Raw genomic sequence first — 5,843 nt, forward strand, 5'->3', positions numbered from 1 at the left:
GGCAATAAATCCCTTTTCATGGAACTTCGCTGCCACAAGCCTGTTTGTTGGTGTGGGGACCAGCTCCAGGGCCTCATGGAAGCAGAGGGTAGGTGGTGGTTGACCGGGGCATCACCTTTCCTCCAAGCTCTCTTCGAGGGCCCACTTCCCATAGTCCAGGCTGGGGGCCTCGCCCTCCCTCAGTGCTCACCTTCGCTAAACTCGGCCAGGTGCTCCAGTCTCATCCCCTGCCCCCAACACGTTTCTACAGCCCGGAGGCCAAGTGTCAGGGAACAATGCTTTTCAGTTTTTAAAAACTTCATTTGGAAATAATTTCAAACACAGAGAAAAGTTACGAGAGTAAGTATAGTACAGAGAACACGCATATACTCTACTCAGATTGACCTGTTGGCTTGTCTTTCGAGTGCCTTCTCTCTGTAATATACACACAATTTTTTCTCTGAGTCTTTGGAGGGTTAGTTATCATGGCCCCTTTCCCCTAAATACTTCAGTGTGTATATCCTAAAAATAAGCATATTCTCTCATTAATCGTAGTGCAGTTATCAACTTCAGTAAATTTAACACCGATAGAATACTTACTGTTCATATTCTGATTTTGTCGTTAGACCCAATAATATCGTTTAATCACATGTTGCCTCCAGTGTAGGGTTGAATATTACATACATGTCTCTTCGAGTCTCCTTTAATCTGAAATGTTTCCACAGCCTTTATCTTTCATGATGTGGGTATTTTTGAAGACTACAGTCCTCCCCAGCTTTTTAATAGAATATTGTTCATTTGGGGTTGGTCTGCGGTTACTTCATAATTAGATCAAGGTTATAGAGTCTCAGCCAGAGAACTGCATAGGCAATACTAGGTCCTTCTCAGGGAATCACACCTGGAAACATAGCCTCCATCCGACTTTTACTGGTGATGCTTATTTGGATCACGCAGTCAAAGTGTCTGATTTTTCTGTTGTATGGTTACATATTTTTCTCATGTAACTAAAGCAATCTGGGAGACTTTTTATTAAAGACCATGCGCAAATTTTGATGTTGCACCACATCAAAATTTCCCCTTAGATCTAATCTCCATTGATGAGTCTTGCCTGAACAGGTGTTTCCTATGATGGTTCAAAATGATTCCAGCTGTCATTTTAACCTCAGAGCCTGGTCCTGGTTGGGGTGATCCTGGGCCCTGCCTTACGCCTGGGGCACCCCTAATACATCTCAGCAGGACCCCAGGGCTTTGCTGAGTGCTCTTTGGAAACCCCTGGGCCAGTAGACAGAGCTCCACTCAAGTCAAGCTGCTGGGAAGGTGTCAAGTCCCACCCAGGGACTTCAGTGAATCTCAGCCTCCCGGGGCCTCAGTTTCCTCACCCATAAAAGGGAGATTGCAGTGCCACCCGCTCCCCACGTGGGAAAGCAGTGCTCCCCAAAGGCCGGCTCCCTTCCTTATCTGTGAGGGCTGCTGGAAAGGCCTGGTGGTCAACACAACAGGAAGCACCTGGCCCGGGCTTATTGACTGTTCTATGACTTTCGTATCCCTCCTGAACTCCCCTGCCACTGACCTGACGTGTGTCCACCATACCAAGTGGGTGGCCTGCAGAAGGTGGGCCATTTCACTTTATCGTTAAGGAGGAACCAAAGTAAGGGAGAGAAGTCCCTTTATCGACGGGGGCATACTCCCACCCTGGCCCAGGAACAAAGTCTCCTCCCGAGGGACGCCTTGAAGGGAGCAGCTGCTGGGAAGGTGTCAGTGGCCAGCCAGCCGCAAGACTGAGGAAGGATGTGGTGAGAACTTTCTTTCCTTCTGGCCCTAGGGGCTGGAGGCCTGTGCAGAGAAACGGAGCCTTTTTCTTTTGAATACGAGTCCCCGATATCTCAGTGGCCTGAAGTCCTGTGGGGTTTTGCAAAACAGGTGGCTGCCTTCAGGCGGGACCCAGGACAGAGCGGGAGGGTCTGGTGGGGAAGGGGACATCCAGATTGCCCCTCCCTCTGCCCCCACCTGAGCCTGGACCCCGGAAGCTCCCTGTGTCTTTCTGGAGCCACCATATTTTATGCCGTCCAAGTCCTGTGTTCCTGCCTCCCAGCCTCCCTGACCCCTACTCTCATGTCCCAGACGTGAGGCAGGACTGTCAGAAAAGATCTCACGAACTCACTCAAGTGGAGGTTTCTGTGACGTTACCAGGAGGCTCTGTGGGGGGATGTGGAGGGTGGAGAGGTGATGGTGGAAATTCTGCCCTGTTGTCATAATTGTGTTTACAGGAACAGAGTTCCTGGGGGAAGCAGCAGGGTGTAAGTAGAAAAACATGACTTTAGATTTGGAGGCAGACATATCTAGATTCAAACCCCAGCCATGAATGATTGACCTTAGGTAAAATGTGCCTCGGTTTTTCCTGTCTGTCAAATGGGCTAATTCTCCCTTCTTCATAGGATTGTTGTGGAACGCTTAGCCCATGGTCTGCCTCACAGAAGATGAGGTTAGTAAACCCCAGCCACCCGGCCTCACAGAGCACCTACTACTTGGCAGGCCTGTTTTGGTCTCTCACTGTCACCAGTGGTCTCATGAGGAAGAGGTATTTCTGTTCACTCCTTTGACAGCTTAGGAAACCGAGACTTAAACAACGTGCCTAGGAGACCACAGGTTAGTGTTGGGACCTGGGATTTGACCCTCTGGGTTCCTGACCTGGGCTGACACTCGACTGCTTCCTGTTTCTTCTCTGGAGAGTCTCTGACTTCAGATGGACACTCAGCCCAGGGGAATTCGGGCTGACTTGGGGCTTGGGGCATCCCCACCTTTCCCGAAGGACACCCGGAGGCTGGCCTGGCTCTCCACCAGCCAGCCAGGGCCCCAGGGAGAGGCTCGGGAGGCCCTTCCCTTATAAGGACAACAACTCGGCAGTGATGAAACTTCTCGGCCTCCCGGCTGGGTGGGCGGGGGAAGGGAAACGACAGGCTCCAACGGCTACGGCTGAGAGCCTGAGCCTCCACAGGAACTCGCCCACGAGCCTCCCCTCTCCCCTTCCTGTCGGCTCTGAGTGGGGCTTTCCAGAGGGTCCCACTGGCAGGAGTGGGGAGGAGAAGCCAGGGCCTGGGACGTCAGAGTGGGTGGTGACCCATGGAGGGAAGATGAGTAAACAGGCCAAGAGAGGGGACAGGACTCTTGCAGACCCTGCAGGAAGCATGCAGTCTGGACTCCAAGCTGTAGGCCTATCTAGCCCAGCCCATCCCTCAAGCTGGTCAGGCAGGGCGGGAGAGAGAGTGTTGGGAGGAGGCAGGAGGAGGCCCTTGGGCAAGTGTCTTTCTCCCTTCGCCCTCTAAGGTCAAGTCCTAAAGGGGAGGAGAGCTGGGTGGGGGCTAGGCAGCCTGCAACAGGACCCTACCCTCCTCCTTCCTTAGCTGTGGCCCAACAAAACCTACCAGCCCGCGGTCCATCTGAGAAACTAATTGAGGAATCACAGGATATCAGGACTGATAAGGACCTCCGAGACCATCGAGTACCTCCTGCTGGTTTTAGAGTGGAGGAAGTAACAGCTCTGAGGGAGGACCTGAACTTGCCCATCTGTTTTGTTAAAAAAAAAAAAAAAAAAATTTGGGGGTGCTTTTTCTTGGTTTCCTATTTAAAGTTCCTTTTCAACAAATCCCAACTTGTTAGTTGAAGAAAAGGACAAAGGGCTTTTTCCACACCCAGGTCTGGTTAGCTCTGGTGATTGGGGCTTCCTTGGAGACCCTCGGGTTGGCAGTGGGGGTGAGGTCAGATCCTAAGGGGGAATCACGTGTAGCAGATGGAGAATCCGTCTCTGACACGGCTGTGCACAAGCTGTGTGACCTGAAGCAGCTGCTCAACCTCTCTGAATCTCAGTCTCATCTCTCCCAGCAGCGTGATCTTGAGGATAAAATGAGGTAATTTTGATAAAGCATCTAGCTCAGAGGCTGGCACAGAGTAAGGGCTTAGTAAATGGGTAACAGTACCGTGTGTCGGACACCCACGCCTTGCCAACATTACATTAGGTCCTGTGGATTCCAAGTACGACAAAATGAGACAGACATCCTGACTCAGCAAACACAGTGGGATCAGCCCCGAGTTAGAGGGGCGAGTTCTGCAGCAGCATAGAGGAGAGATCAACAGGCTGCTTTTGCTGAGGGAATCAGGCAAGGCCTCATGGAGGAGGTGACCTTTGCCTGGGCCTTGAAGGAGGAGTAAGAGGTTACCGAACAGGAGCTGGGGAGAGTATTTGAGAGAGGGAACAGCATGTGCAGAAACAGAGAATCACAGCATATTCCTGGAACTGGGCAAATTCTGTGTAGTATCCTGTAGTAGGAGGTGCTGAGGGAAGGGTGAGAGGATGGGAAATGAGGTGGCAGAAGGCAGGGGATCATGATGTTCCCCAGAAAATTTGGACCAAAGGGAGTCATGGGAGGGTTTTAAAGAAGGCAGGGACAGGCTGCAGGGTGAGGACTGGAGGCAGGGAGACCAGTCAGGAGGTGGTTGTGATGGACCAGTTGTGGAGTGGTGAGAGCCTGAGCTGGGACACTGACATTGGAGGTGGAGTGGAGGAATAGATCCTTTTTAGGAAGCAGATTAGGGGATTTGGGGTCTTGTGGATGTGAGAGATGGAGTGGGGGGAGGGGAATCAGAGATGCCTCACGGGGGTGCTGGGGGTGTGGAGGTGCCCTTTCCTGAGATGGGGAGTATCCGGGGAGGGGCAGGTTGGGGAGAGAACAGCAGCTGTGCGGAGTAGTCCAGTGAACTACCAGAACTGGGCTGGGGCAAATCTGAAGGTCACAGACATGTAGACAGTGGGTGATTGAAGCTGCAAGGATAGCAGAGTTATATCTCACGTGTTACTCAGGATGAGATTTGACTGTGACTGACAAGAGGCCATGGCGTCAGGAGAGTTCATCAGAGGCTAAAATCGGCTCTGGGGGAGATAGACAAGATAGCAGTGACTCAAGTTCAGTCCTCCCATGTGAGAAGTCCGGTGGTAGAGCCCATCTCTACCACAGCAGCTCCGTGGTCACCCAGGACCCAGCCTCTTTCTCTCTCACCATGTGTTCTGCCATCTTAGCACTTGCCAACAACGTCATGACCCATGAGTGACCCAGCTCTGGTGATCATACTTGTATTCTACCCAGTGGGAATGGACAAGAGGTCATAAGGACACACACCTTCCCTTTAAAGACACTTCCTGGAAGTTGCACTTCTGCCTACCTCTTCTTGGCCAGATCTTAGTCACATGGCCACACATAACTGCAAGGGTGGTCTTGCACCTTGGTCTTTGACCCTGGTGGCTACGTGTCAGCTGAAAATCAAAAGTCTTATTACCAAAGAAGGGAAGAATGGATCTAGAGCAGTGGTTCTTAACTGGGGACCATGTAGTCCTCCAGGGGACATTTGGCAGAGGCTGGAGATATTTTTGTCTGTCACAACTGGGAGGGGTTTCCAGCGGGGGAGACCGGGGATGCTGCTAAACATACAAGGCACAGGACAGCCATCCACACTATCTGGCCCAAAATGTCAGTCGTGCTGAGGTTGAGAAACCCTGACCTCGGCAGACAATTTATAGTCCCATTGCCACAACCAGGAAAGTGAGTGCAGAGTGAGTGGTCAAGTCACTTGTGGGCCGGCAAGACACCTGTCCCCCGTAGGCCACATGTCAGGGGGGTTCAGGAGCTCAGATCTAGGCTCAAGGGTTTTGTCAGATTTGCCTCAGCTTGGAGGGGCTTCTGCCCTCTTACAAAAGCAAAGGGCCTTTGTTTGTTTGCTTCATTTGTGTATCTTTGTTTTATTCCTTTCTTGATGTTGGTCTCAGAAGTGCAGATTCCCAGGCTGGACTCTCAGGGAAGGGGCTTGTTTAAGCT

The sequence above is a fragment of the Grampus griseus genome (assembly GCF_964374135.1).
Source record: "Grampus griseus genome assembly, chromosome: 2".
Lineage (NCBI taxonomy): Eukaryota > Metazoa > Chordata > Mammalia > Artiodactyla > Delphinidae > Grampus > Grampus griseus.